General features: G+C 39.0%; 2 non-coding genes across 2 annotated transcripts; one reads left to right on the plus strand and one right to left on the minus strand.

Moving 5' to 3' along the window:
• Positions 1-3,626: 3,626 nt before the first annotated feature.
• On the minus strand, positions 3,627-3,730 carry LOC112699600 (small nucleolar RNA R71). The gene has a single exon (XR_003152545.1). It is a non-coding gene; the product is annotated as a small nucleolar RNA R71 (small nucleolar RNA).
• Positions 3,731-11,526: 7,796 nt separating this feature from the next.
• On the plus strand, positions 11,527-11,630 carry LOC112699601 (small nucleolar RNA R71). Its single transcript, XR_003152546.1, has one exon. It is a non-coding gene; the product is annotated as a small nucleolar RNA R71 (small nucleolar RNA).
• Positions 11,631-15,178: the final 3,548 nt, after the last annotated feature.

Here is a 15,178-nt window from a genome sequence, read left to right on the forward strand (position 1 = left end):
AATGATTGACTTCATGAGCTTATAGCCGTGACCCTTGTATGTATGCACACTTATTACTGGACACCAAACTTAGTGTTTGGTAATGTCTCCTGATGACATGAAATCCATGTTGGTTGTCCTTAATGAATGTGCATAATTCTAATAAATCATAGTCACTTTGGCTCTTTGATCCTAAACAATTTTACTACCTAAAGTAATTGAAATCAAAGTATTAAAACATGCAAATGGTATACTTGTCATGAATTTCTAAATCCAGAGGAACTTCTTGCTTTTCATTAACTGTGTTCAAAGAGGAACACCAAACTTAATGTTTGGTTGTGCACCTTAAATGAAAGATTGAATACAATTTGAATAAGATTTGGGGTGCCTTCAGGCACACCAAACTTAGAGACCAATTGTATTTTACATGCAATGTTTAGTGCACCTTATCAATAGTTGTCCTGAGGATTCAAGTTCATGCATAAGAAACCATGCTTTATTAGATGCAAAGCAAAACAATAAAGAGTAAGGATACTAAAACATGGGTTGCCTCCCATGAAGCGCTTCTTTAACGTCACTAGCTTGACAGTTGTCCCTTGTTAGGGTGGATTGTAGTGCTTGATGTCCTCTCCTCTCACTATGAAAACGTCCCCATTTGATTCCTTCATGATTTCTAAATGTTCCTGATGCCAAGGCATCTTAGGCTAGTTTCACTAGCATTTTTCTGTTAGTTTTAGTTGTTTTATGCATTTTCTTGAGCTTAAAGTAACCAAGAATGGTTAAATGAATAACAAAGCAATGAATCATCCAAACAATATGATTTTGATGCAAATTCCATGAGTTTTTAGTTATATTACTTGAGTGCTATGAATGGAAGATTTCTCATGAAATTTTGCAAGACTTTGATGCAGTTGTTTGGATGATTTCAGGGAAGAAGAGGCTAGGCAAGGAAGCAACAAAATCAATAAAGGAAGCTTGAATATCACATGTGGAGTTTAAGTTCCAGTTTAAGCTTAAACTGGAACTTAAACTGCCAAGCCATATAATGCTGGGAACTATCAGTGGCGTTTAAGCTCCAGTTTAAGCTTAAACTGGAGCTTAAACGCCAAAATCATGAAAGCTGAGGAAAGGCTGAAAGTGGCGTTTAACCTCCAGTTTAACCTTAAACTGGAAGTTAAACGCCAGAAATGAGAAATGCACCAGGGAGCCATTTCCACGTTTAAGCTTCAGTTTAACCTTAATCTGAAGCTTAAACGTGTGCGACCAAATTCACACTCCAGGGTTGCTTTCTTCATTTCCACGTTTAAGCTCCAGTTTAAGCTTAAACTGGAGCTTAAACGTGTTCGACCATTCCACACTCCGGGGTTGCTTTCTTCCATTTCCACATTTAAGCTTCAGTTTAACCTTAAATTGAAGCTTAAACGTGTTCGACTACTTTACCCTCCAGGGTTGCTTTCTTCCATTTCCACTTTTAAGCTTCAGTTTAACCTTAAACTGAAGCTTAAACTGCAACTTAAACACCACTATTTGAAAAGGTTTCTGGGCCAAAGATATTGCAGTTTAAGTTAGCATTTGAGCACAAACATTAACTTAAAAGTACTCTGGTATGAAACCCAATTGAATATCATGGTTTATGGGATTGGGCCTGAAGAATTGATGAGTCTGGAATTTCAATTTGTTGAGTCATGTGTCATTACTTGATTATCACTAAGTTGGCTCAATGAATGTTACAGAATTGGATCAGCAGCCTCATCAGGATTATGGATCATAAACCCAAAGCAAAAGGAAATCAGGAAAAGGCCTCAAAGCCCAAGAAACACAACAGAAGCTCAATTTAGAAAGTGTATAAATAGGATAGAATTTAAATTAGTTATGACTTTGGATCATTTTTCTAGTTTTCATACTATTTGTAATTGAATTCAGAGCTATGACTCACTAAACCCCCTTTCATTGGGTTAGGGAGCTCTATTGTAATTCAATGAATCAATAATAGTTTTTATCTTCTTCTTCAATCTTTTCTCTTGAATTTTGTTAGAAAGCTTCTCGATCTAATTCCATTGGTTAGTTGTCTTGGGAAAGAAACTATCCATAATTGGAATCCTTCGGAACCTTGGGAAAGGAATGGAGGATTCATGCTAGAGAAGCGTTCTCACAGTGAATTGGATTGGGGTTTGGATGGATATTGTGACATGTAATCCTACCAAATTGTGGTTCATGAAACTGTGTGGTATAATCAGTGATCGAGCATCATCTCTTCTTATGAACATTTAAACCAAGGGATTGGGAATTTGTTTGTTTTTAGAGAGAATTGGTGAGCCAAGGGATTGGGATCCAATCATATAAGATTGCCAAGCAAAATTCAATGAATGCATTGGTTGAGGAAGGGATAAAAATGTTTTGATTCGGAGATCTCAATATCTCCTGAAACCCAATGAATTCCCCATTTCTGATCTACCACTTTCTCTTTACATTCTGCAATTAAATTCATGCAATCACCCCGATCCCTTTTTAATTTCAGCAATTTAGCTTCTCGCTCTTTAATTCATGCAATTTAAGATTCCGCAATTTCAATTTCTTGCCATTTACGTTTCCAGCCAATTTTACATTCCGCAATTCTCATTTAAATCTTGATTCCGCTCAACTAGAACACACTTCTAATCCGAATCGCTCACTCAACCAATCCTTGTGGGATTCGACCTCACTCTATTGTGAGTTTTTACTTGACGATAACCGGTGCACTTGCCTGAAGGAAATTTTGCCGATCGTGCAATTTCCTAAAATCGTAGCATCAAGTTTATGGCGCCGTTGCCGGGGATTGGTTTTCGATTGACAATTCTCAAATTGGAAGTTAACTAGATTGAGCATTTTTCTTGTTTTGTTAATTCAGTTCAAGTTATTTGTTGAATTTTAATTTCTGCACTCTGTTACTTACTTTCTTTCTTTATGCCTTTAAATTCAAGCAACTAACTCACTGACTCACTAACTATTTGAATTAATTCCTCAACTGCTCTAACCATACTCTTCCATTAACCAAGAGTATTTCACTTGTTTGTTGCCTGTGCTGTGTTCTTGTATGACAGGTAGGAGAGGAGAGACATCAACTCCTCCATATACCGAACCAGAGAGGACCCTTCATAAACTTAGAAGGGAAGCAAGAGGGAAGAGAGTACTGAGAGAAGAAGAATCTGAAGGAAAATCTGAGGACAATTTTGAGGAAGCTCTAGATCTCAACATGGATAGAGAAGTTCACAACCATGAGAGAGCTGATGGAAACAATGCCATTCCCGAGAGGAGGGTTCTTGGTTCATATATAAACCCAACCTCTGGGAATTGTGGTAGCACCTTTCAGAAACCACCCATTCAGGCCAACAATTTTGAACTCAAACCACAGCTAATATCACTGGTGGAGAATCATTGTTCATTTGGTGGGAGTGCTAATGAAGATCCAAACCAACATCTCACAAAATTCCTGAGAATTTGCGACACTGTGAAGTCCAATGGAGTCCAGGAAGATGCCTATAAACTGCTCTTGTTCCCATTTTCATTTAGGGACAAGGCAGCTAAGTGGCCCAACGGGGAGCCTAACAACCTGGGATGAGGTGGAAAGCAAGTTTCTGGCACGTTTCTACCCCCCACAAAAGGTCAATAGGCTTCGATCTGAGGTTCAGACTTTTAGACAACAAGATGGTGAAACTCTCTACGAGGCATGGGAGAGGTTCAAGGATTTGACAAGGAAATGCCCACCAGACATGTTCCATGACTGGGTGCAATTGCATATTTTCTATGATGGACTTTCTTATGAATCAAGGAAGGCTGTAGACTATTCATCAGGAGGTTCATTGAACAGGAAAAAGACTGTGGAAGAAGCCATTGAAGTGATTGAGACAGTGGCTGAAAATGAGTACTACTATGCTTCAGAGAGACACAACACTAAGGGAGTCATGGAGCTGAAGCATGTTGATACAATTCTAGCCCAAAACAAGGTGTTTGCCAAGCGACTAGCAGAGCTCACCAGGAAATTAGAAACAAATGAAGTGGCTGCAATACACACACAAGATCAAGAGGAAGTAAGCACCGAAGGAGGTGATTGGAAAGAGGCCAACTATGTGGGAAATCAACAAAGGCAACCATATGATCCACATTCCAACACTTACAACCCAGGCTGGAAAAACCACCCAAACTTTGGGTGGGGAAACCAGCAAACCCAACCACAAAACCACAAACCTTTCAACCCCAACCAACATAACAATTCCACATACCAAAACTCCAACCAAAGATCATACCAAGCCACACAAAACACTTACTCCCAACCACCATATCATGGCCAAAATAATCAACCTGCCCAACCTAATCCGAACCAACAATTTCAAGATCAATTAAACAGGATAGAAGGAATGCTTGCAACCATGGGTCAAGACATAACCGAATTGAAAGCCTTTAAGGAAGAAGTAAATTCTAACTTGCAAAACCAAGGAGCTGCCATCCAGAAGCTAGAAAATCAAATTGGGTATTTGTCTAAGCAAACCCCTGGGCCAAGCGTTTCTCATGCTGCCAAGGCTATTGCAAGGGAAGAATGCAAGGCCATCACCATATTGAAGGAAGTCTCAGAAGAAGAAGGAATCAGACCCTCAGAACAGGAGCCAGAAATCTTGAAGGAAGGTGTGGAAGAAGCTAAGCAGGAAAGTGAAACTGAGCAAGCCAAGGAACTGCAAAATAAAGGCATGCTGGAAACATACCAACCAAAAGCACCATTTCCTCAGAGGTTAGGAGGAGGTGAAAAAGGGAAAACATATTCAAGGTTTTTAGAGACATTTAAGTCTCTCCATATCAATATTCCCTTTCTTGAGATTCTCCAGCAGATGCCTACACATATCAAGTATTTGAAGGAATTGCTGACCAAGAAAAGAGTTTTGAAGGGAGGTCAAACTGTAATAATGAACAAAGAATGCAGTGCCCTCATCAAGAAGGACATAGTCTCTAAGAAAACAGACCCAGGAAGTTTTCATATCCCCTGCATCATAGGGGAAACAAAAATTGACAGAGGATTCTGTGATCTAGGAGCTAGCATAAATGTGATGCCTCTGACTCTTATGAAGAGGCTACAACTGAATGAGGTGAGATCCACTGATGTAATCATACAACTGGCTGACAAAACTCAGAAGCAAGCTGAAGGGGTAGTTGAGAATGTGCTGGTGAAAGTGGGAAATTATTTCTTCCCCACAGACTTTGTCATTTTGGACATGGAGGAAAGCTACCTACACCCTATCATTCTGGGAAGGCCATTTCTAGCCACTGCTAGAGCGCTCATAGATGTAGAACAAGGAGAGCTAATTTTGAGAATACATGATGAACAGCTCATTTTCCATGTTTTCAAACCTGCATCTGAGCCTGAACCAGAACCTGAAAAGCCTAAGGATGATAGTAGCCATCTGTGTTTGGAGGAAAGCAATCCAGCAGCTAAAACTATGAAACAGTCCTTGGAAGGCAAACAAGAATTGCAAGAGTTAAAACCACAAGAATCAATAGAAACAGCTCAGAAGGATCCTCCTGGCATAAGGGTCAATGAAGAAATCCTCAAGAGAGAGAGAAGAATTGTAAAGAAATTGCCAAGAGGGTGGAGAAACAAGAAAATTCCCACTGAAGGTTTCTCTCCGGGAGATAAAGTGATATCAAGTCATTATCTGCCAATCCCACCTGGCCTCAAAACCATTCCTTCCCAGCTCCCTCAAGTGTTCACAATCAGGAAAGTTCTTTCTATGGAACATTTGGAAATCATGAAGGAATCAAATGGGGACGTTTTCATAGTGAGAGGAGAGGACATCAAGCACTACAATCCACCCTAACAAGGGACAACCGTCAAGCTAGTGACGTTAAAGAAGCGCTTGTTGGGAGGCAACCCAACCTGAGGTAATACTCCTTTGCTGTTTCTTTTATTTGTTTCAATAAAAAGGTGAAGTAGTTTCTGTGCATTGTAAAGAATTAAGTTTGGTGTTTCACACCAAACAATGAATTCATGGATCAATAATTCAAAGGGGAATGTGTGACTCTAAGTTTGGTGTTCCACCATACAGATCAACTGAACACAACAACCTTTGAATTATATGAAAGGAACAACCATTCTAAGCAATCACAGAAATGCTTAAAATCCTTAGCAGCAACTTCATTCCAAGAAGAATTCAAGGATTCAAAGAGCAGAGGAGTAAGTAGGAGACTAAGTTTGGTGTTCACACACCAACATAAGACTCAGACACTTGCCCATACATAGTTGAGCTAACCACTCAAGTGCTTGAGAAGCAAGCAACTTCATCACTCTTTGCAGGAAAGGAAACAAGGATCTTAGAAAGAACATGAAGCAACAACTAGGAGAAGAAGGAGAAATCAAATTGTTTCCTGGCAACAAAGAGAAAACAAGAAATTTCACAAGGTGGTGTTGTTCCTTGACCATTCTTTAAAAGGCAAACAAAAGCATGCTTGTTTGGTTTAAACTGTAATTGTTGAATCTTTCTGGAATGTGAAGTTTTTAGTATGAGTGTTGGTTTACTGCTTTGAATAAAGTGAATGCCTAGATGTTTGGATATAACTTCACCTTCTTAAACAAATGCTTGCCATGCTTGTTCTGTTTCCAAAGATAAAAGAAAAGTTTGAACAAAAGTAACTTGGCTCAATTAGTGACAAATCAAGTAGAATTAAGTGGTGGTATGCATGCTTGATTGTTTAGTCAGATCACTGGAAATTGAGTGTAGAATTATCATTTTTGTGTAGAAGTTGAATACTGTCTATGGATCTTGATGAATAAATGTCTTTGGCCATGAAAAAGAAAGAAAAAGAAGAAGAAAAAGCCACTGAAAAAGGGCAACCAAAAAGCAAAAAAAAATGAGAAAATAAGCTAGGCACCAATGGTTTGAACTTCTGAGACAAATGCCTGTGGTGTTTATGTATTAAGGATATGCTTGGATGAATAGGTTCTGAGGAGTGTTTCAACACTTGGTAACTTGGGTTAACTAACCCGGGATTATCAACCAAAAGTCCATTATCAAGAGCAACCTAAAATGTGTAGTGCACTGATAAGAAAAAGAAAATGCCAAAGGCTTGTGCAACACATGACACTGAGCAAACAAGGAGCAAAGGAGCTCTAAGAAAAAGAAAAACAAAGAAGAGAAAAGTGCCAAGGACATGAGAATAACAAGAGGCCATAGCAGTGTTTAATGGATGCAGTGAAAAAGTGATAATCTTGCCTGATAAGAATGAAAAAGTGATGCTGCAACTTTCTGCATAAAACCCTTCTGATGAACTTCAAATGCTTGCTAATATAGCCAATGTAATTGCTTTCTGTTTCATACTTTCTTCTCAAATAACTCAGGACTTGCTTAGGGACAAGCAAGTATTAAGTTTGGTGTTGTGATGCCAAGGCATCTTAGGCTAGTTTCACTAGCATTTTTCTGTTAGTTTTAGTTGTTTTATGCATTTTCTTGAGCTTAAAGTAACCAAGAATGGTTAAATGAATAACAAAGCAATGAATCATCCAAACAGTATGATTTTGATGCAAATTCCATAAGTTTTTAGTTATATTACTTGAATGCTATGAATGGAAGATTTCTCATGAAATTTTGCAAGACTTTGATGCAGTTGTTTGGATGATTTCAGGGAAGAAGAGGCTAGGCAAGGAAGCAACAAAATCAATAAAGGAAGCTTGAATATCACATGTGGAGTTTAAGTTCCAGTTTAAGCTTAAACTGGAACTTAAACTGCCAAGCCATATAATGCTGGGAACTATCAGTGGCATTTAAGCTCCAGTTTAAGCTTAAACTGGAGCTTAAACGCCAAAATCATGAAAGCTGAGGAAAGGCTGAAAGTGGCGTTTAACCTCCAGTTTAACCTTAAACTGGAAGTTAAACGCCAGAAATGAGAAATGCACCAGGGAGCCATTTCCACGTTTAAGCTTCAGTTTAACCTTAAACTGAAGCTTAAACGTGTGCGACCAAATTCACACTCCAGGGTTGCTTTCTTCATTTCCACGTTTAAGCTCCAGTTTAAGCTTAAACTGGAGCTTAAACGTGTTCGACCATTCCACACTCCGGGGTTGCTTTCTTCCATTTCCACGTTTAAGCTTCAGTTTAACCTTAAACTGAAGCTTAAACGTGTTCGACTACTTTACCCTCCAGGGTTGCTTTCTTCCATTTCCACGTTTAAGCTTCAGTTTAACCTTAAACTGAAGCTTAAACTGCAACTTAAACACCACTATTTGAAAAGGTTTCTGGGCCAAAGATATTGCAGTTTAAGTTAGCATTTGAGCACAAATATTAACTTAAAAGTACTCTGGTATGAAACCCAATTGAATATCATGGTTTATGGGATTGGGCCTGAAGAATTGATGAGTCTGGAATTTCAATTTGTTGAGTCATGTGTCATTACTTTATTATCACTAAGTTGGCTCAATGAATGTTACAGAATTGGATCAGCAGCCTCATCAGGATTATGGATCATAAACCCAAAGAAAAAGGAAATCAGGGAAAGGCCTCAAAGCCCAAGAAACACAACAGAAGCTCAATTTAGAAAGTGTATAAATAGGATAGAATTTAAGTTAGTTAGGACTTTGGATCATTTTTCTAGTTTTCATACTATTTGTAATTGAATTCAGAGCTATGACTCACTAAACCCCCTTTCATTGGGTTAGGGAGCTCTATTGTAATTCAATGAATCAATAATAGTTTTTATCTTCTTCTTCAATCTTTTCTCTTGAATTTTGTTAGAAAGCTTCTCGATCTAATTCCATTGGTTAGTTGTCTTGGGAAAGAAACTATCCATAATTGGAATCCTTCGGAACCTTGGGAAAGGAATGGAGGATTCATGCTAGAGAAGCTTTCTCACAGTGAATTGGATTGGGGTTTGGATGGATATTGTGACATGTAATCCTATCAAATTGTGGTTCATGAAACTGTGTGGTATAATCAGTGATCGAGCATCATCTCTTCTTATGAACATTTAAACCAAGGGATTGGGAATTTGTTTGTTTTTAGAGAGAATTGGTGAGCCAAGGGATTGGGATCCAATCATATAAGATTGCCAAGCAAAAATTCAATGAATGCATTGGTTGAAGAAGGGATAAAAATGTTTTGATTCGGAGATCTCAATATCTCCTGAAACCCAATGAATTCCCCATTTCTGATCTACCACTTTCTCTTTACATTCTGCAATTAAATTCATGCAATCACCCCGATCCCTTTTTAATTTCAGCAATTTAGCTTCTCGCTCTTTAATTCATGCAATTTAAGATTCCGCAATTTCAATTTCTTGCCATTTACGTTTCCAGCCAATTTTACATTTCGCAATTCTCATCTAAATCTTGATTCCGCTCAACTAGAACACACTTCTAATCCGAATTGCTCACTCAACCAATCCTTGTGGGATTCGACCTCACTCTATTGTGAGTTTTTACTTGACGATAACCGGTGCACTTGCCGGAAGGAAATTTTGCGATCGTGCAATTTCCTAAAATCGTAGCATCAGTTCCATAGAAAGAACTTTCCTGATTGTGAACACTTGAGGGAGCTGGGAAGGAATGGTTTTGAGGCCAGGTGGGATTGGCAGATAATGACTTGATATCACTTTATCTGCCGAAGAGAAACCTTCAGTGGGAATTTTCTTGTTTCTCCACCCTCTTGGCAATTTCTTTACAATTCTTCCCTCTCTCTTGAGGATTTCTTCATTGACCCTTATGCCAGGAGGATCCTTCTGAGCTGTTTCTATTGATTCTTGTGGCTTTAACTCTTGCAATTCTTGTTTGCCTTCCAAGGACTGTTTCAGAGTTTCAGCTGCTGGATTGCTTTCCTCCAAACACAGATGGCTACTATCATCCTTAGGCTTTTCAGGTTCTGGTTCAGGCTCAGATGCAGGTTTGAAAACATGGAAAATGAGCTGTTCATCATGTATTCTCAAAATTAGCTCTCCTTGTTCTACATCTATGAGCGCTCTAGCAGTGGCTAGAAATGGCCTTCCCAGAATGATAGGGTGTAGGTAGCTTTCCTCCATGTCCAAAATGACAAAGTCTGTGGGGAAGAAATAATTTCTCACTTTCACCAGCACATTCTCAACTACCCCTTCAGCTTGCTTATGAGTTTTGTCAGCCAATTGTATGATTACATCAGTGGATCTCACCTCATTCAGTTGTAGCCTCTTCATAAGAGTCAGAGGCATCACATTTATGCTAGCTCCTAGATCACAGAATCCTCTGTCAATTTTTGTTTCCCCTATGATGCAGGGGATATGAAAACTTCCTGGGTCTGTTTTCTTAGAGACTATGTCCTTCTTGATGAGGGCACTGCATTCTTTGTTCATTATTACAGTTTGTCCTCCCTTCAAAACTCTTTTCTTGCTCAGCAATTCCTTCAAATACTTGATATGTGTAGGCATCTGCTGGAGAATCTCAAGAAAGGGAATATTGATATGGAGAGACTTAAATGTCTCTAAAAACCTTGAATATGTTTTCCCTTTTTAACCTCCTCCTAACCTCTGAGGAAATGGTGCTTTTGGTTGGTATGTTTCCGGCATGCCTTTATTTTGCAGTTCCTTGGCTTACTCAGTTTCACTTTCCTGCTTAGCTTCTTCCACACCTTCCTTCAAGATTTCTGGCTCCTGTTCTGAGGGTCTGATTCCTTCTTCTTCTGAGACTTCCTTCAATATGGTGATGGCCTTGCATTCTTCCCATCTCACTCCCTTTTGTTCCCCTTTAGGATTCTTTTCTGTGTCACTAGGGAACACTGCAGTTGACTTGGGGGCCTGTTGAGATAGCTCTCCTACTCGAGACTCCATCCTCTTGAGTTTTTCACCATGGTTCCTTAAGGTAGATCTCACATCATCCCTAAAGCTTTTCAACTCACTTATGTCCTGACCCATGTTTGCAAGCATTCCTTCTATCCTGTTTAATTGATCTTGAAATTGTTGGTTCGGATTAGGTTGGGCAGGTTGATTATTTTGGCCATGATATGGTGGTTGGGAGTAAGTGTTTTGTGTGGCTTGGTATGATCTTTGGTTGGAGTTTTGGTATGTGGAATTGTTATGTTGGTTGGGGTTGTAAGGTTTGTGGTTTTGTGGTGGGTTTGCTGGTTTCCCCACCCAAAGTTTGGGTGGTTTTTCCAGCCTGGGTTGTAAGTGTTGGAATGTGGATCATATGGTTGCCTTTGTTGATTTCCCACATAGTTGACCTCTTCCCAATCACCTCCTTCAGTGCTTACTTCCTCTTGATCTTGTGTGTGTATTGCAGCCACTTCATTTGTTTCTAATTTCCTGGTGAGCTCTGCTAGTCGCTTGGCAAACACCTTGTTTTGGGCTAGAATTGTATCAACATGCTTCAGCTCCATGACTCCCTTAGTGTTGTGTCTCTCTGAAGCATAGTAGTACTCATTTTCAGCCACTGTCTCAATCACTTCAATGGCTTCTTCCACATTCTTTTTCCTGTTCAATGAACCTCCTGATGAATGGTCTACAGCCTTCCTTGATTCATAAGAAAGTCCATCATAGAAAATATGCAATTGCACCCAGTCATGGAACATGTCTGGTGGGCATTTCCTTGTCAAATCCTTGAACCTCTCCCATGCCTCGTAGAGAGTTTCACCATCTTGTTGTCTAAAAGTCTGAACCTCAGATCGAAGCCTATTGACCTTTTGTGGGGGGTAGAAACGTGCCAGAAACTTGCTTTCCACCTCATCCCAGGTTGTTAGGCTCCCCCTTGGGAATGATTCCAGCCACTTAGCTGCCTTGTCCCTAAGTGAAAATGGGAACAAGAGCAGTTTATAGGCATCTTCCTAGACTCCATTGGACTTCACAGTGTCGCAAATTCTCAGGAATTTTGTGAGATGTTGGTTTGGATCTTCATTAGCACTCCCACCAAATGAACAATGATTCTCGACCAGTGATATTAGCTGTGGTTTGAGTTCAAAATTGTTGGCCTGAATGGGTGGTTTCTGAATGCTGCTACCACAATTCCCAGAGGTTGGGTTTATGTATGAACCAAGAACCCTCCTCTCGGGAATGGCATTGTTTCCATCAGCTCTCTCATGGTTGTGAACTTCTCTATCCATGTTGAGATCTAGAGCTTCCTCAAAATTGTCCTCAGATTCTCCTTCAGATTCTTCTTCTCCCAGTACTCTCTTCCCTCTTGCTTCCCTTCTAAGTTTATGAAGGGTCCTCTCTGGTTCGGTATATGGAGGAGTTGATATCTCTCCTCTCCTACCTATCATACAAAAACACAGCACAGGCAACAAACAAGTGAAATACTCTTGGTTAATGGAAGAGTATGGTTAGAGTAGTTGAGGAATTAATTCAAATAGTTAGTGAGTCAGTGAGTTAGTTGCTTGAATTTAAAGGCATAAAGAAAGAAAGCAAGTAACAGAGTGCAGAAATTAAAATTCAACAAGTAACTTGAACTGAATTAACAAAACAAGAAAAATGCTCAATCTAGTTAACTTCCAATTTGAGAATTGTCAATCGAAAACCAATCCCCGGCAACGGCGCCATAAACTTGATGCTACGATTTTAGGAAATTGCACGATCGGCAAAAATTCCTTCCGGCAAGTGCACCGGTTATCGTCAAGTAAAAACTCACAATAGAGTGAGGTCGAATCCCACAAGGATTGGTTGAGTGAGCAATTCGGATTAGAAGTGTGTTCTAGTTGAGCGGAATCAAGATTTAGATGAGAATTGCGGAATGTAAAATTGGCGGGAAACGTAAATGGCAAGAAATTGAAATTGCGGAATCTTAAATTGCATGAATTAAAGAGCGAGAAGCTAAATTGCTGAAATTAAAAAGGGATCGGGGTGATTGCATGAATTTAATTGCAGAATGTAAAGAGAAAGTGGTAGATCAGAAATGGGGAATTCATTGGGTTTCAGGAGATATTGAGATCTCCGAATCAAAACATTTTTATCCCTTCCTCAACCAATGTGTTCATTGAATTTTGCTTGGCAATCTTGTATGATTGGATCCCAATCCCTTGGCTCACCAATTCTCTCTAAAAACAAACAAATTCCCAATCCCTTGGTTTAAATGTTCATAAGAAGAGATGACGCTCGATCACTGATTATACCACACAGTTTCATGAACCACAATTTGGTAGGATTACATGTCACAATATCCATCCAAACCCCAATCCAATTCACTGTGAGAAAGCTTCTCTAGCATGAATCCTCCATTCCTTTCCCAAGGTTCCGAAGGATTCCAATTATGGATAGTTTCTTTCCCAAGACAACTAACCAATGGAATTAGATCGAGAAGCTTTCTAACAAAAATTCAAGAGAAAAGATTGAAGAAGAAGATAAAAACTATTATTGATTCATTGAATTACAATAGAGCTCCCTAACCCAATGAAAGGGGTTTAGTGAGTCATAGCTCTGAATTCAATTACAAAAAGTATGAAAACTAGAAAAATGATCAAAAGTTCCCTAACAACTTAAATTCTATCCTATTTATACACTTTCTAAATTGAGCTTCTGTTGTGTTTCTTAGGCTTTGAGGCCTTTCCCTGATTTCCTTTTGCATTGGGTTTATGATCCATAATCCTGATGAGGCTGCTGATCCAATTCTGTAACATTCATTGAGCCAACTTAGTGATAATCAAGTAATGACACATGACTCAACAAATTGAAATTCCAGACTCATCAATTCTTCAGGCCCAATCCCATAAACCATGATATTCAATTGGGTTTCATACCAGAGTACTTTTAAGTTAATGTTTGTGCTCAAATGCTAACTTAAACTGCAATATCTTTGGCCCAGAAACCTTTTCAAATAGTGGCGTTTAAGTTTCAGTTTAAGCTTAAACTGCAACTTAAACGCCAGACACTTCCAGTGATGCCTTTTGTGGAAGCACGTTTAAGTTCCAGTTTAAGCTTAAACTGGAACTTAAACGTTGGACACTCCTGGAGGTGGTATAACTCAAACACGTTTAAGCTTCAGTTTAAGGTTAAACTGAAGCTTAAATGTGGAAATGGAAGAAAGCAACCCTGGAGTGTGGAATGGTCGAACACGTTTAAGCTCCAGTTTAAGCTTAAACTGGAGCTTAAACGTGGAAATGAAGAAAGCAACCCTGGAGTGTGAATTTGGTCGAACACGTTTAAGCTTCAGTTTAAGGTTAAACTGAAGCTTAAACGTGGAAATGGCTCCCTGGTGCATTTCTCATTTCTGGCGTTTAACTTCCAGTTTAAGGTTAAACTGGAGGTTAAACGCCACTTTCAGCCTTTGCTCAGCTTTCATGATTTTGGCGTTTAAGCTCCAGTTTAAGCTTAAACTGGAGCTTAAACGCCACTGATAGTTCCCAGCATTATATGGCTTGGCAGTTTAAGTTCCAGTTTAAGCTTAAACTGGAACTTAAACTCCACATGTGATATTCAAGCTTCCTTTATTGATTTTGTTGCTTCCTTGCCTAGCCTCTTCTTCCCTGAAATCATCCAAACAACTGCATCAAAGTCTTGCAAAATTTCATGAGAAATCTTCCATTCATAGCATTCAAGTAATATAACTAAAAACTCATGGAATTTGCATCAAAATCATACTGTTTGGATGGTTCATTGCTTTGTTATTCATTTAACCATTCTTGGTTACTTTAAGCTCAAGAAAATGCATAAAACAACTAAAACTAACAGAAAAATGCTAGTGAAACTAGCCTAAGATGCCTTGGCATCAGGCCTCCCAACACCAAACTTAGAGTTTGATTGTGGGGGCTCTGTTTGACTCTGTACTGAGAGAGGCTTTTCATGCTTCCTCTCTATTGTTAAAGAAGAACACCCTTAGGTCTTAAACACAAGGTAGTCCTGATAGGTAAAAATTAGATTTCACGTACAACCGGCAAGTATAACGGCTCGCATCAAGTAATAAAACTCACTAAGAGTGAGGTCGATCTCACGGAGATTGGTAGATTAAGCAACTTTAGTTAAATGGTAAATTTAGTCAAGCAAACATGGTTTTGATTTCATGAGCATTGTGATCTTTTTAACATAATTGCAGGAACTTAAATGGCAAGGAATTTAAAGAACTGGAATATAGAAATAAAATGAAAGTAAATAACTGAAACTTAAAATGCAAGAAACTTAAAAATAAGACTTAATGATGGAGAGGATCATTAGGGATCAGAGATACAAGTTCTCACGAATTGATGTTGATCAATTCCTTCTCAATCATGGGTATAGATCCATGGCAAGTGGGTAA

This window comes from Arachis hypogaea, chromosome 6 (assembly GCF_003086295.3).
Source record: "Arachis hypogaea cultivar Tifrunner chromosome 6, arahy.Tifrunner.gnm2.J5K5, whole genome shotgun sequence".
Lineage (NCBI taxonomy): Eukaryota > Viridiplantae > Streptophyta > Magnoliopsida > Fabales > Fabaceae > Arachis > Arachis hypogaea.